The 17,292-nt window shown below is 34.9% G+C and overlaps 1 protein-coding gene across 2 annotated transcripts in view; it reads left to right on the top strand.

The window, feature by feature from the left end:
• SPON1 (spondin 1) overlaps positions 1-17,292 on the top strand; it is a 368,982-nt gene that overhangs the window by 206,848 nt on the left and 144,842 nt on the right. The gene's annotated exons all lie outside the window — the stretch shown is intronic.

The raw sequence follows: 17,292 nt of genomic DNA, 5'->3' as shown, positions 1-17,292 counted from the left end.
AAAGAATGCAGTCATAAGGAAACTACATTTCTTTCAGCCTCTCAGAACTATCTCCAACTACTAGTTGTAGCAGATATGCCCAGTGTTTGGAAATGGAGGATTTATTCATCCAAACTCATTTGACTTATCATAGAATATCATTTGTTTTTAATAAAGAGACCATTTATCTGGAAATAATTGTTATGAGAAAATATTAGTTATATCCACTTAGGGAAATTGGAGCCGGTGACCATCTTTGAGCCTTGATGGGGATGGAGTTATTGTCGGGAATATAACTATAGGGATATTTGTTTTAGGGGAAAGATTAAAAGGTTATGGGACTCCATTAAGAATATGTACTCATGTTCTTGGGAAGAAACCTATAAACTATATGAGAAAGTATTTTCTCATTTAGTGATGGTGAGTATTTGATGGGACTCCATTAAGAATATGTACTCATGTTCTTGGGAAGAAACCTATAAACTATATGAGAAAGTATTTTCTCATTTAGTGATGGTGAGTATTTGATGGGACTCCATTAAGAATATGTACTCATGTTCTTGGAAAGAAACCTACAAACTATATGAGAAAGTATTTTCCCATCTAGTGATGGTGAGTATTTGATGAAGATTATCAGAATGAAAAATGGCATCTATGTTGTTTTAGGGGGACAAGTATTTATTAAGCAACTACTGCATGATATATGCTATCCTAAGTACTTTACAAATATTATATCATGTAGAATCCTGAGCAAGTCACTTAAGTACTTCATGCCTCTGTTTTCTCACTTATAAAAATAGGGATAATTTTAGCAATGAGCTCAAAGAGTTGTGAGGATCAACTGATATAATATTTTTGAAACCAGATTTGTGTAATGTTCTCTCTAAAATATAATGTTCTCTGTTGAGGTTTTCTTGGGGTCTCTGGGACCAGACTTTGCTTTAGTTCAGTAATCACCACAAGTGCAACCAGGAGTTAAAGTCCTTTATTATCTCTTTCAAAGTCTTGTTTCCTTTCCCGGGGCCCTTTTAGCTTTCTTAGAGTCCAGATCCTTTATTATCTCCTTCCTGGGTCTGGACAGCTTTCTGGAGAGCCTTCCAGTCTGGCCTTGGTCTTAGTGGGGGAAGTGCAGGAGTCCAGGCCAGCCTCCAGGAAGATGGAAGATCGAATTGATTTTCTCCCCTTGGTTCTGAGAGCTTAAGCTCCTGCCACCCGTCCTTTGCCTTCTCTTTGAATATCTTTGCTGGCTAAGGCTCCTAGCTTATATGCTTCACACCAATCATTACCAGGAAACCATTATTTGTTGTAGGATTAAATTAATGCTAAACTAGATTTAACCATTGTCTCCTCAATTCCACTTAGTACCTTGTTTCAAGTTCTGGCCCATAGCATCTCCCTGTAGGATTAAATCAGTCATACTGAACCGTGCTAAATTAGATAACTATTGTCTCTATCAATTCCACTGACTTTAGTACCTTGTAAGCATCCTTTGTTTCAAATTCAGAGTTCTAGCCCATACAAATTTGAACTCGGGTCTTCTCAGGCCTAAAATCAGGCCCGCACTGTGTATCTACTGCATCATCTAGTTCTAAATGAAAATAGCTAGCATTGTAAAACACTTGAAGGTTGGCAAAGTATTTTAGCCATGTTATTTCATTTTGTCTTTAAAACAAACCTGTAAGTTTAGGTGTTATTATTTTCTCTATTTTACAGATGAGAATATACTGGTGAAAAAAAGTTAAGTGACTTTTCAAGGGTCACATACCTAGAAAGTGTCTAAGACTAGAATTGAATGCAGGAATTCCTGACTAGAATTCAAGTAGTCAATAGACTGACCAGCCAGAAAGAGAATACAGATGATGGAACAGATTCTGGACAAAGCTATGTGTAATGATGGAAGTTATCAATTCTCCAGAGAATTACATTAATTCTTATCATTTGGAAGGCAAAAAAATCTAATGAATACATAACTTTCCTTAGTGATAATTTCATTTTACAAAGAATCAGCAATAAAGTGAACTGATAATCTGGACCTGAACCAATAAAATGAAGGTGATTGCCAGTGTAGAAATGGTAAGAACCTTGAGATCAGGTGATCATTTCATCTTAATGATCATAATCAATAGTGAAATGAAATTCAGGCATAATATGTGCATTTTAGATTTGGGGACAATGATTTTTAAAGATTTTTAAAGGTATTTAGGATTTTTGTGGCATTAACAGATAACATTAATGTGAAGTCACTATAAATGAGAAGAATTAACTTTAATTGAATTAGTATAAGTCACCAGAAAATCATGTTCAATAAATAGGTTTAGATATAAGCAAATGATTTGTTGTTGTTTTTTTTTTTTTCCAGCAAAGAAAAATGTCTATGTTATTTTAAGAATAGGTCAGTGAATTTGTCTTTGGTTAAGTTTTTGGAACTTATTTTTTTTTCTTTATTAAAGCTTTTTATTTTCAAAACATATGCATAGATAATTTTTCAACATTGACACTTGCAAAACCTTGTAGTTCAAATTTTCCCTGCCTTTCCCCGACTCCCTCCTCTAGATAGCAAGTAATCTAATATATGTTATACATGCTAAAATATATGTTAAATCCAATATATGTAAACATATTACAGCTGAATTATCTTGCTGCCCAAGAAAAATCCGATCAAAAAGGAGAAAAATGAGAAAGAAAACAAAATGCAAGCAAACAACAACAAAAGTGAAAATGCTATGTTGTGATCCACACTCAGTTCCCCTAGTCCTCTCTCTGGGTGTAGACGTCTCTCTTCATCTCAAGAGCATTGGAACTGGCCTCAATCATCTCATTGTTGGAGAGTCATGCTGGAACTTATTCTTAAGTGATGTTTTATGACCAAAAGAAAAACAAAAGATTGATAAGAACCAGCAAGATTTCATCAAAAATGGGTCATGCCAGACTAATCTCATTTCCATTTTTGAGAAAGTTACTAGATTGATAGATTAAGGAAATGCCATAGACATAATACACCTGGGTTTTAGTGAAACATTTGACATAGTCTTTCCTAATATTCTAGGGGATTAGACTGAGAGATGGGAACCACAAGTGAACTTATAACTCACTGAATGCCAGAACCCAAAGAGTGGTTGACTGATGTCACTTTGGATAAAGTTTTCAGTGGCATATTTTAAAACTGCTTCTTTAAAAAAAATCACTTTTAATAATGAGTTGTCAGCAAAAAATGAACAGTCATAAAGGATAGCTAATTTATTTTAGTAAAGATTAAATTTTCACAATGTGCAAGTCATTGGTTACAAGAATCAGTAAAAATAGTCACTTAAGGGATACAGCTGAAGACTTTCCTCCAGACGAACATCAGTTAACTATTCTTTGGATATAGGCATTCAATGAGTTACAAAGTTAGCTGCTGGAGGCAACATTAATAATCATGGGGATTCAGAAAGACCTTGGGAACACAGCAGTGGGCTGAATAAAATAAAAAGTAATATTAATGACTGTAAAGTTCTAATATTTGGGCTAAAAATAATTTGCATGAGTACATATTGAAGTTGGCATCAGTAGGCAATAAAAATTACCTGAGGATTTTAATGGACTACACGTTAAGTATGTTGTCAATCTAATAAGAAAATAAGAAGAAAGATAGAAAAGATAAGAAAAGTAAGAAGTACTAAAAAAAAGAGAGAGAGAAAGAATGAGAAAACAGGGAAGGGAAGAAGGAAGGGAGGAAAAGAGGAAAATAAGGAGGGAGAAAGGGAAGAAGGAAAAAATAAGGAAGGAAGGAGGAAAGTAAGAAGCAAGAAAGGGAGAAAGGGAAAAAAGAAAGAAAGTTGCCTTAATAGTACTAATGTCTATAGGAAGGAGGTGATAATCCAGTGTACTTAGCCTTTGTCAGATACATCTAAAATATTGCGTTCAGTTCTGACCACAGTTTGGGAAAGATATTAACAAACTGGAATGGATTCATAAATGAGTCTCTAGGATACTGAGACTGAAGACCATGCTATAGAAAGATCAGTTAAAGGAACACAAAAACTGTCTTCAGGTATTTGAAGGGTTGTCATGTGGAAGAACAATTAGACTTGCTTTACTTTGCCTCCTAGACAAAACTGAGACTGTGGGTGGAAGTTTCAGAGAGGTAAATTTTGGTGCAATAGAAGCAAAATCTTTCTAACAAAATTAGACCTGTCCAAAAGCAAAATGTATCAAAAGGTAATGGATTCCTCTTTGCTAGAGGTCAATTGTAAACTGAATAACAACTTCTCAGGAATATTGTCAAAAGGATTCTTATTCGAGTACAGGAGAGAGTAGATGATGACCCCTAAAATCCCTTTGAAATATCCCCAGATTGTGTGAATTTGCACCAAAGCCCACAGTAGCCCCTTTAGTTGACTGAAGGTTATAAACGGCATCTACAAAGCAGTGAAAATTATCCATGGTGTACTCTATTGCACTAGCACAAAAAATAATGTTTAAACATTTGACTAGGAGTTCTATTTCCAGCTTGTTTCCCTGTAGGACCTAGTTTCATTACTTCTTAATTTATCTTATTATTCAAAAGTCTGCTTAATTAATCAATAAGCACAGAAAGAAAATCAAAAGTCTATTAACTCTGAAGCAAGGCTATTTCAAAGAGTATTGATCCAAAGACAGTGGGCAGCCTGCTTACTTGATACAGCTTGCAAGAGCAACACTTAGGATTTAGGCTGTGGTTAGACTATGGTCTAAGAATCTTTAAAAATTCATTTAAACAAAGCAGTTTGCTGCTATTGTTACAGAAATTCAGCCAAACCAGCATGAGGAGGAGGTAAAGTGAAGCAGGAGGAATTATATCTTCCTTTAGTTGACTGACTGAATCAAGATTTAGCTTAGGCATTCAGGAATAATTAACATTGTGAGGAGATCATAGGATCACAGGATTCAGGATTTAGCTTGCCAGTCAGCAAATGTTTATTAAGTGCTGGTGATGTGACAGGCTTTGTGCTAAGTTCTAGGGTTACAAAGAAATGCAACAACAACAACAACAACAACAAATACCTCCCCTGCCCTCAAGGAGTTCACATTCTAATGGGGGAAATCACATAAAAATAACTATGGGATGTAGGGAGGAAGACAGAGATGGACAGATAGAAAAGGATGAGGGAGAGAGATAAAGGCAGTGATGGAAAAAGGGAGAAAGGAAAAGAACAAAAAGGGAAAAGGTAGATACAAGAAGGGAAAAAAAAAGAGAAAGACAGTAAATGGAAGATAATCTGAGAATGAAGGTATGGAGGGAGGAAGATCACAAAGGACATATTGGAAATGGTGGTATTTGTATTGAGTCTTAAAGGAAATCAGGAAAGCTGGGAGTTAGAAGTGAGGAGAAAGACTAATATAACTGGATTTTAGAATGTATGGAAGTAAGTTGAAAGAAGACAGGAAAAGTAGAGAAGGCATAGATTATAAAATGCCACAGGATTTTATATTTGAACTTGGAGGTAATAGGAGATCATTGATGTTTATTGAGTGTAGTGACGATGATATGGTAAGACTCACACTTCAGGGAAATAATCTTGGAAATTGAATGAAGGGGTGGACTGGAACCGGGAAAAACTTACGGAGGCCAAACAAAAGGCTTTTGAAATAGTCCAGGTAAGAGATAATGAGGGACTAGACTTGCGTGGTAACTTAATAAAGAGAAGGGAAAAGAGAGAGGTAGAAATGTCAAGATTTGGTACCAGATTGGATATGTGGAATGAGTACAAGTGAGAATTAAAGATGACACTGAAATTGCAAGCCCAGGGCTTTAGAACGATGATGTAGTAACAGAATTGAAAGGAGGGAAGACGGGTTGGAGGAAGGATAATGAGATTTCTTTGGACATGCTAAATTTGAAATATCTATAGGACATACATTTTAAGATATCCAAAAGGCTGTTGCTTATGAAAAACTAGAGCTCAGATGAGCCTGGCACTGAACAGAGAGACTTAAGAATCATCATCTTAGAGGACAGACCCAATGGAGCTGAGAAAATTACAGAGCAAGACAGTGTGGAGCAGTAGTGTCAAATTCAAATAAAAAAGGGGAACACTAAACCATACATGATAATTCCTGCTGCAGTATATTGCCTTTGAAAACCACATATTAACATTATCTATTGTATTTTTCTTTCTTGTGTTAAATATTTCCAAATTTGATTTTAATTTGGTTTTGATAGCATCGGGGGATGTTGCAGGTTTATCTAGCATTGTTTATTTGACACTTCTGCTAGAGGAGAAGAGAGGAAAAGATAGAACTTTGAGAGAGATCCATGGTTAATGGCTATGACCTAGATGAAGATTCAGTAAAGGAGAAAAAGGACATTAGAGATCGTGTAGCCCAGTCTACTTATTTTGTAGATAAGGGAATGGAGAGTCAGAAAGGTTATGACTTGCTTATGGTCACTGAAATAGAAAGTAACCAAACCAGGATTTGGACCTTAATTATTCTAGGCAGATTTGTTCATTAAAAGAGAAAATCACTGTCAATAAAAAGTTATAATGAAAAAAAATAAAAGAGAGAATCAGATAGAAATCATCCTTTGCAGCTTCAAGAAGGACAGCTGCTTTATATGTGTTCTTTGGAGAGTTGGTCCTTTCATGAACTGCCATGTTGACCTGTAGAAAGGGAGCCTGTGGGAGGATTGTTGTGTAGATGAACCTTTCTGTGCTTCATAAGTTTGTGTGCCGTGGTTGTGTGTTGTGTCATTTTGTGCTTTTCCAATCAATGGATATAATAGATAACCAATCCCATATTGAGGATCTCAGAATGGAAAAAAGTGCTCCCCTACTTGAAAAGGTTAAGAACCACCAGACTAAATAGTCTCCAAGATTACTTCCAATTCTGGCATTTTGCTATTCTAAGCTGAAAATAACTCAGCTAAAGCATCTGTCTAGGGTCCTTTGAATTCCTGTCCCTCTATCTAGAGGAGCTATTTTGCACTTAAGATTAAAAAGCCTATTGAGGTGATAGCAGTGCCTGTTTTATTTATGAAGATGGTTCCTTTTTTAGAGTTTACAAAGCCCTTCTTTCCAGAAATTCTTTCTAGCACAGATGTAGTCAGTGCTTGGACAGAACATTTCCTGGATGAAATATCATGGGCAATGTTCATGCTGGTAACCTGTACCTTTATATTTCAATAGATCATAGAATTAGAGATTTAGAGCTGGCAAGGGTCTTAAAAGTCATTTTCAGTTTCTTTATCTTACACACAAGGAAACCAAAGCCCAAATAATTTAAGTGATTTGCCCAAAGTTATATAGACAGTAAGAATTGGGTATGAAACTCAATTCCCTGGGTTGGGTTTTTTCCATAAGGTCATTGATTTAGATTCAGTAAGGACTTAAAAGCCCATCTTCTTTTTATATGTGGGGAAATGAGTCCCAGATTAAGATACTTGCCCAAAGTGACTCAGATATTACGTGTTAGGTTTTCATTCCAAACCTGGCATGTTTTGCCCTGTATCTTATTGCCTCTCTAAAGCCTTGATCTTAATTCTGTTGCAGACTATAGGGACTAAGTTGAGCTGCTTTGGAGCTCAAATCAGGCCAGAGGCTCAATGGTACGATAGAATTAGTACTGGGCCACTTTCAAATTCGATTCCATTCTACAAACATTTATTAAGCTGTCATCTATGTGCAAGTCACTGTGCTAACTTTCAAAGTACTGCCTTGCAAATAAACTTTTGTAAGGCACTCTTCATTATAAATTAAGTACTCTCTTAGCATCTTTTCTCCTATCCCTCCTTCTACTACTGATTCCTTTGCAATGTTTGCCGGTGGCAGCTGGAGAAAGTCATTTTTTCCCTTTCTCCCAGAGTATTGTTATTCTATAAATCATGACTTCAATTAAACAAGTCTTAGATGTTTAAAAAATAAATAAATTACCAGGATGCTTCCAACTAAGTCTAGCTAACCTTCTTGGCAAGGAAATGGGTGACATCAGCATTCTTTTTTATGCCCCTGAATAAATTGGTACCTTCCTTCCGAAGAGAGAATAGTCACTTTGAAAGATTGTGTGCAAAAATTCTGTAATAAATACATTAAAGGTAGAAATGAATTATACATTTAGGTTGGAGAAGAATAGTTTCTAGTTTATTTTTTAAAATCATTGATGTTAATTTGATTGATGCTTCTAGACTCTTGGGGAATTATCTCTTAATTACTCTTTGTTCTTGTATACCTGAGCCCCAGCAGTTCTGGGGTAAGATTCCTTTTCGTGCACTGTTGGATAGAGGGTGATTTTAGCTACAGAAGTAATCTTTTCAGCTGTAAAAACTACTAGACTAGGTCAACCATGATTAATCTCAATGCCCTGAACCATTGGAGGAAGAGTTGGGGGGAGAAGTTTCCATTTTAATTAACTGAAAATGGAATGTGGCACTCTACTACAATTTCATTTTGCTAAAACAGAAACAAGTCCTAAAGGAAAGATGAAGCTCATCATGTGGCTCATTCCTCCATATTCTCTTTCTGGACCATTGAACTGAAATTCAGCCCATATTATATTGGGAAACCCTGGCAATTTCCTGAGATTTGCAAGCAGATTGAGAAGTAGGAAGACAAACTGGTGGCTCCCACCCAGCTCTGTCTCTACTCAGCTGTCAGAACCATGAAAGCAATGTGAAGGTTTATTTTATTTTTATTTGTACCATTAATGTCTACTGAGCAGTAGGAAAAAAAGCACCAGAACTCTGTCAGTTTCAAAGAATCTTTCTAAAAGATGAAATGTAATGAATTGTCATTTTTGTCAGTGTTTACTGCACAAGAAATAATTGTCCGGTTTAAGACTTCTGTGAGCCCCTTTCCCCTTCAATTTTATTCAATTCTATTTATTTCAAGCCATCAAGTCTTTAAGAAATTTAACGAGCTCTGAGGACTTCTCTAAATGCTGAGAAGGGGACAATATATAAGAATGGAAGATTGCCTTACCCTTTAAGAAATTTAATAATTAATAACAATAACAACAGCAACAATCACTAGAACTTATATCTCTTTTAAGAGTTGCAAAGTGCTTTACAAATATCATTTCATTTTATCATGACAATCCTGGGAGGTAGATGCTATTAGTATGCTTTTTTTTTATTTTTATTTTTATTTTTGGTTAATGAGAGAACTGAGGCAGGCAGAAATTAAGTGACTTGCCAAAGATCACACAATTTATATGTGTTTAAAACTGGATGTCTTCCTGCCTCCTGGCCTCTCTATTGCTCACTTAGCTACCACCTTATTGAGAAGAATTATGAAACATATAATTGATAATGTAAGAGAGCATTAAATATATATAGTATGTTGAGAAAGTGTGGACTAGAGTGGTTGGGGAAATCTTAGAACCATAACATCTTCTTTAAAGAGGTTATTTTTACACTGAGCTTTTCATGATGAGTAATAATTAGACAGGGAGAAATGTGGAGAGGACATCCTTGGTACAAGGAATAGTAAAAGCAGAAGCAGAAGGGGAAGGAAAATGTGAGGCACGTTCACAGGACAGGAAATAATCTGGTTTGATTGGGAGCATAGGTTACTTATAATAGAGTAATGAATATTAAGACTGAAAGGAGAGGCTGTCACCAAATTGTAGAAAATATTGAAGTCTCAGTACTTTGGACTTTATTCAAAGGCAATGGAAATCTACTGCAGGCAAAGAAATAATCATGACAATGATAAAGCACTATACAAATGGTATCTAAGATATACTAAAAGTCTTTAGATAATTATCTTATTGGCATTTATAAGAACTCCATGAAGTAGGTACTATGGGTAGTATGGGAAGTGTTAGACTTGGGTTCAATAAGACCTGTATTCAGATTCCAAATCTGTTTCTTATTAGCTGTATGACTCTAGAAAAGTGACAAAATCTTTTTTTCATCCTTAGTTTTCTTCTCTGTGAAATGGGAATAAAAATAGGACCTGCCTCACAGGTTGCTATCAAGATCAAGTGAAAAGATATATGTAAAGGACTTTGTAATCCTCAAAGTATTATGTAAATGTTTCCTATTGACATTGTGATTTTTACAAAATAAAGGTTAAGTGATTTGGTCCTATTGGAGAGGAGATGTGAACTTGAGTTGCCTCATATTTCTTCTGCACACTCTACTGTGGTAGTACGCTGTCTTCTGCCCTCCCACATTAGTACTTTTGCTTAGCTTAATCAGGTATTGCTACCATGAGTTATAATGATCTTAGTTTTCCACATGGACCTCCAGATTTTTGCTGCAAATAAAGGGTTTTTCATTGTCTTTGGTTTTTCTCCTTTTTCTTCCTTGTCTCCTGTTCATGGAAGTTATCCATATACACTGGGGGTATAAGGATTGAAAGTTGCATTTTCAGATTTCCTTTACAGATTGAGAAATAATTTTTAAGTTTTAAAAGAAAAATAATAGTAAAAGACAAAACATTGATTTTAATTCCTCACACCAAAAGACAAGAGAGTTTCATTAAGAATAGAAATTAACAATGTCATATTCCACAGAGATGAATCAAAAATTAGGCTGAAGAAAAGTCTTTTATATTCCAGGTCAAGGAATCCCTTGGTCATGTTTTGAAAAAAATAAATAAAAGAAATGCAGAACAATGGTGAATATCACACATTCTAAGCAACTGGCCATGAAAAAACAAAACCAGGACAGTAATTTGAGAAGTTTTAATAGTATAAAATAAATATTTCTTATCAAGTTAGAGAGAATATTGGAAGACTAATAAGTAAAAGCCAATGGAAAACATGAAATTGCATATACTGAAAGGAAGGGTTTCAGTATAGGTACAAACTTTGAAAAGGGAATGGGACATTAAGGGAAAGAATAGGTTGCCAATCTGTAACTCCTTTTCAGCATCATTCATGCATTTATGCATAAACTAATTTCATCAAAGTCCATCTGTATCTTTTTCTGAAAACAAATGGCAGAGGGGTGGAGAAAAGGTAGAGAGGGGAAAGAAAAGGGAAATGGAAAATTCAAACCAGAAATATTCAATATGATTGATTAATTTGAGCTCATAGGTGAACATTTATAGACACATTGTATAATGTTTGCCTTTAAAGTTTGTATAAATAAAATCTTCCACAAAAAGCTTCTTCCTGTTCCTGTTTCACTGTACTATGGAAGTAACCCTCCATAAGACTAGGGACTTGAAAGACTGTTGCAAGAGAGTATAAACCGGCAGGTACTGCCAAGCTGAAGAGAACTTGGAACATGGGCAATGTGATGGATTGTATGTCTGTTGTCCAAAGACTAATCTATTAAATTTGGAGTAGCTTACAAGTTTGGTGTGGGTTGATGAGTCTTTCTTGGGGCTATAGTAACTGTCATTATAGAAGAGTATTAGAGGGGTACAGTAGAAGGAAATTATCAATCGTTTGACCTAGGAGACAGCTATAGCATCAAAGCAATGGTAAAAAGGTAAAAAAAAAAAAAAAAGAAGTATATGTGTTTTAATAAATTGAACTCTGTTTAACATAAAGGATATGTTTACACGTCTATTCACCAAAAAAAAAAAATGTAGTATGTCTTGAACTGTGTAGACTCTGAGGTCCTTTCCAAACCTTAGATTCTGTAGTTAATTTTTTCTTACTCAAGAACACATCAAAATTTTGGTGACTTCTTTGATTGGAAAAAATTTTGAATTTTCTAGAATAGGCATTTATAATGGTTATAATGTTCCTGAAATCAGAAAGACTTGACTTTGAATTCTGCCTCAAACACATACCAGCTCTCTTGATCCTGGGCAAGCAGTAACCTTTCTATACATTAATTTCCTCTTCATAACATGGAGACAAAAATAAAACCAACTAATACAAGGTTAGTCTAAGGGATCAAATGAGATGACAGGCAAAGTGCTTTGTAAATCTTAAAGTGCCATCTAAATGCTAATTAGTATTATCATTTCAAAAGAAAAATCTAGTTATTTAGCAACAATTCCTATGCTCCCTTGAAAAGCTTCTCATACCCCAGATTAAGCTCTTTTAACATAGATAACCATAAGTTAGATGTAGAATAATGGACTGGTGTGTCTATGGATATTGTTATAGTTGATGGGCAACTAAGTGGCACAGTGAAGAGATGCCAGGTCTGAAAGTAAATTGAGGGAATTGGGAAGATTAGGACATCAAGTGGTAAATTATGGGAATCTGACTCCATCAAGTGACTCAGTCCTGGAGTTAGCTCCGTTCCCTTCCTAATCAATTGTGGATTTAGTCCAAATTCTGACCTGTGAGAAAACTTTATTCAATTGTGGGCATTAGTATTGTTCCATGGCTAGGAAGCTGGACCACTTCGCCCTGCTGCCTGGAGACCCTTAACCAAGGACCTACTTTATACTGACCCAAAATTCAGATTCAAAGACTGACATAAGTTTTCTCACAACAACCCATATGTTTTATCTGAAAGCTTATCTTGTACTGATCAATCAATTATTGTTCCCATGTTCTATTGATTTTTAGATACATAATGGGAAAGGAGATACCTCTTTTTCCAATTTCAGGGAATTGAACCTGTTTACTCTCCCCTTAGCAACTTAGAAAGTCCTTAATTACTCCCCCTAATAGAAATCTGATTACCTAATACTGTATTATTTCCCTTTAAATTAATTGATCTTAATTAATTGTTTTTAATATGTAAAAAAATCTTTCCATCTTCGGGGTCTAGCCCTAAGCTGGGGAAAGAGCCTGGTCCCAAGTTGTTAAGCAATTGGCATGCATTGTTTAATAAATTAAAATGCTCAGTAGATTGAACTTTTGCTTCCTTAGTCATTTCATCTTTCACCCACAACACCTGGAGTCAGTAAGATCTGAGTTCAAATCCAGATTCAGGCACTCATTAACTATGTATGACTCTGGGGAAGTCACTTAATCCTGTTTGTCTCAGTTTCCTCATCTGCAAAATGAGCTAGAGAAGGAAATGGCAAACCAATTCAGTATATTTGCCAAGAAAACCCTAAAAGCAGTTGTGAAGATTTGGACACAGATGAAAATGTCTAAACAACAACAATGTTCTCGATACTTCACAAATTTGAAATTTTATGTAAGTACTCTCTCTGACAATTCTTCCATGCTTTAGGGGATAATTTTTCAAGCTGCTATGGCAAAAAAAAAAATCATTACAGGAAAGGCAACCTGGTGATGATCTCTTCCAAACTTAGCTAAGCAGATTTCCAGATGACAGGTTGCCTATCACTGAGCCCATACTCAGCTTGGAGTATAACCTGCCAGAGCTTATGCTACATTTGGAAAAGCTTTGAGAGCCATTTTCCTCTCTATGCCAGAATGGATAGGATTTTGTTGGAGTCTGGCAAGAACATCAGTTTATAAAGCAATATCTGCTTTTCCCAAAATCCCCTTTTCAAAAATGTGTGTGTGTGTGTGTGTACACACACATGTCCAGCTAAGCTTATTCTATTGCTGTTGGGTAAAGGGTCAAGATAGTGAAGTTTAGAAATGCATAAAACCAAAGGGTTGTCTGTAAGATAAGATGATGAATTTTTCTGAGGCACAATAACTCATGAAGATCATTTGTGGAGGTATAGAAGCATTTAAAATCACACCGATGAAATCATAATCCCTGAAGCATTTTAAAACTTGGAGAACACTATAAAATGATTCATTGAAATCAGTGAATAAAGGTGATAAGAACCAAAATCAAAGGTAATGGCATAGAACATTATACTTCATATTATTCCATTCAAAGAAGCGATTTTCACTGGTTTGAGTTTTGTGGTTAGCTTCAAAGTTCATGAGATATGAACTGTGTAATAGATCTTGGGGACATCTAGTTTAGCCTTCAATATAAGGATCCCTTCTAAAACATTCTTGATACCCAATGCCTTCAGTGATGGGCAACTTGTTAATTTTGAAGGCAGCTCCTTCCATTGACAAGCAGTAATAATTAGCAATTTACATCTGTATAATACTTTGAAAATGACTTTCATCATAATTCTATGAAAGTGGGGAGGAGGTAGGTGATGTACAAAAGTTGCTCCATTTTACAAATAAAGAAATTATGGTGTTCAGAAACTAAGGGACATTTTTATGATTACATGAGCTATGGTATTTATAGCAATATTCAATTTTGGGTCTTCTAACCCCAAGTCAAGCATTTTACTTACTCCAACATTGATCATTCGCCTGTTTCTCAGTAACTTCTTCCCCATTGGTGTTGGAACCAAACAGGAAAAATTGAGTCCCTTTTCAACATGACATAAGATTGGATTGTGTTGGATTCTGACAAATTCAGGCTTTTCTCATAATATTCCCTTTTCATGGCCATAGAGAACTGAGGGGAAAAACAAAAACATTCACAAAGACATTATGGGGGCCGAGTAGATTGACCAATGGGCTCTTAATGAGAGCTATGACTCAAGACCCACAAAAAGCCAAGAAAGCAGGGCGTGGGGAACCTTTTTTCTGCCTCAATCCATTTGGATATTTATAGCATCATTCACGGGCCCTATACAATTATCAACTTGTAGAATTCAAGCAGTGGGAGGTTGTTGTACCTAGCTTTCAGATCATTATTATGTAAGGTTGCCTTAGCAAATGATTTCACATATACAGCCTGCAGGCCAGACATTCCCACTCCTGTCTTAAAGAGTTGCAGGTGGAAGAGATATTCTTTTTGGTTTTATTTGATCCAGAGGATAGAAATAGAGACAAAGAGTGAGAATTACCAAGAGAGATTTCATTTTGATATAATGAGATACTTTCTAAACATTAGAACTATCCAAAAATAGAATGGGTTACTCTGGGAAGTAATAGGTTCTTTCTCATTGGAGCTTTTTAAGCAAAGGTTGGATGAATATTAGGTGGATAGGCAGAGCAGATAATGACTTGGACCCAGAATTGAATGGGAGGAGAAGAGTAGATTGGATTATATTTTGGAAAGTATGTAATGCTTTCAGTGACCCCAAGTTACACATCACAAAAGCCCATCTATGAAATTCTTACATCCTCCCAGTGATATTTAAAAACTGCAAAATGCCACAATTTCATAAGTATCAAAATTTTAAGTGACCTAGAAAGGGTCTCAGCATTATCACTTTCTGATTAGGAGGGGGACTCTACTTTTAACACCTAATGTTACACAAGGATATTGCAGAAAAGATTTCTGTTCAGCAGGATTGAATAGCCTCTGAAGTCTCTTTCATGTCTGAGTTTCTGAGATTGTTGAGTACAAAGCCAAAAGAAAATGCAGGATTCAAACTTGTTTTCCTGATTCCAAGTCCAGTATTCTATTCACAATGCCACCTAACTATCTTTACAAAAAGGAAAACCAGTGGCAAAGTCATAATGTGAGATTATATTTTTAAACTGCTTAGCACAATGTCTGGCATGTAGGCTTATTTCCTCTCATTAAGTAAATGTATTTTAGATATCCATTAGGCAAATAACAAAGTTTCCACAATTAAACATGAGAGGATCATTCTTTCTGTTTTAAAAAAGGTCAATCAACAAGGATATATTTAATTTTTATTATTTTTCAAGTATTGTACTAAGATCTTTTGATATAAAGATAAAAGTTAAATTTACCCAACCACAAGGAGCTTATATTTTAGGGTATTTATATATGTATATAGAAAAATGCACTACATAAATGTAAAGTAGTTTGAGAAGAAATCACTTACAGCAGTGGACATCAAAAAGAGCAAAAATAGAATTTAATCTTATAGGCAACCATTTCTGAAAAATTGATGTCACTACAACATGGGATAATAATACTATAGAGACCATGGAAAACTAGTGGGAGAGTAATGATTGTTTTTCTATGAAATAGGGAAGATGAGAGGTTTCAGTGATGGTAATATAGAAGAACAAACAGATAAAGCGATTTTAGTTATAGTTCTTAATCATACTACATATATTAATGAAAAATAAAAACCATTTATATCTTTGAAAAACTTTTCAGTATTGAGGTAGAAATAATTGGTTAATTAATAGAGTACTTATTAAGGAACTGTTTTATAACCAAGATTTGTATTTAATGCTTTTGTAGGTAATTATATAACACATTCCATTTTATTAGATTAATTATAAAATCATAAAGTAATTGTCATTGGTTTCATCTTGTGCTCAAAGGCAATAAGAAACATCTTTTCATGGGACACTTAGTCATCTCTCCTTGAAGTGATCATGATTACTGTAGCCAAGGAGACGAACATGAAGTTATTTACAATTTATTTTCCAAGATCTGGTGCAGAGGATTAAAAAGCAGAATTTTTTTTTTAATTCTGAACTTAAGAAACAATGAAAAAATCCTCTTCGTATACACTGTGAAATAGAAAAAGGAGATTGCACATGAAATTGAAATATCTGTTATTTACAGATTGCTTTTTAAAAAAAATATATGAGAAATTTAACATGTAACTTTCAAAGCTGTCCAGTTTGTCTGAGATTCCTTCTGGCCTTCTATTTGTCTTCTGAGCATTTAGCAGTGCTCCAATGATCAATGATTTTTCTTTTCAATTTAATCTTTTGGGGGACTAAGAATAACCCTAACTCTATACTATTATTTAAACACAACAAATTCCAATTTTATGTTCAAAAATGTGTTTTATTCTACATCTTGAATTCATCATCTCTGTGCTAGAAGATAAGTAGCACACTTTATCATAGTCATTTAGACCCAGGTTAGTCATTGTGTTGATCAGAATTCTTAAGTGTTTCAAAATTGTTTGTTTTAACAATGGAGTTGTTTTATATGAGTTGTTCTTAACATTAATGATCACTTTACTCAGCAATGATAAATAAAAATCTTTCCAGATTTCTCTTGAACCATCTCTTTTGTCATTTTTATGGACAATAATATTCTGTTAAATTGATAAGCCATAATTTGTTTAGCCATTCTTCATTTGAAGAGCATCACCATAGTTTTGTGTTCTTTGATATAATTAAAAAAGAGAGAGAAATTCTGTGAAGAACTTGATAAGATCCTCCAAATGAAAGTCATATGTACCTTATTACTTGATTACTTCAAAGGGAATAATCATGAAAAAATGTTAAAGACTATGATTCAGGGATAAGAAATTAGTTCAACATCCAGCCATTCTGGAGAGCAATTTGGAACTATGCTCAAAAAGTTATCAAACTGTGCATACCCTTTGATCCAACAGTGTTTCTACTGGGCTTATACCCCAAGGAGATACTAAAGAAGGGAAAGGGACCTGTATGTGCCAAAATGTTTGTGGCAGCCCTCTTTGTAGTGGCTAGAAGCTAGAAAATGAATGGATGCCCATCAATTGGAGAATGGTTGAGTAAATTGTGGTATATGAACGTTATGGAATATTATTGTTCTGTAAGGAATGACCAGCGGGATGAATACAG

Source organism: Antechinus flavipes, chromosome 6 (genome assembly GCF_016432865.1).
Source record: "Antechinus flavipes isolate AdamAnt ecotype Samford, QLD, Australia chromosome 6, AdamAnt_v2, whole genome shotgun sequence".
Taxonomy (NCBI): Eukaryota; Metazoa; Chordata; class Mammalia; order Dasyuromorphia; family Dasyuridae; genus Antechinus; species Antechinus flavipes.
Note: the sequence above shows the minus strand (reverse complement) of the source record. Positions and strands in the feature narration are given on the sequence as shown.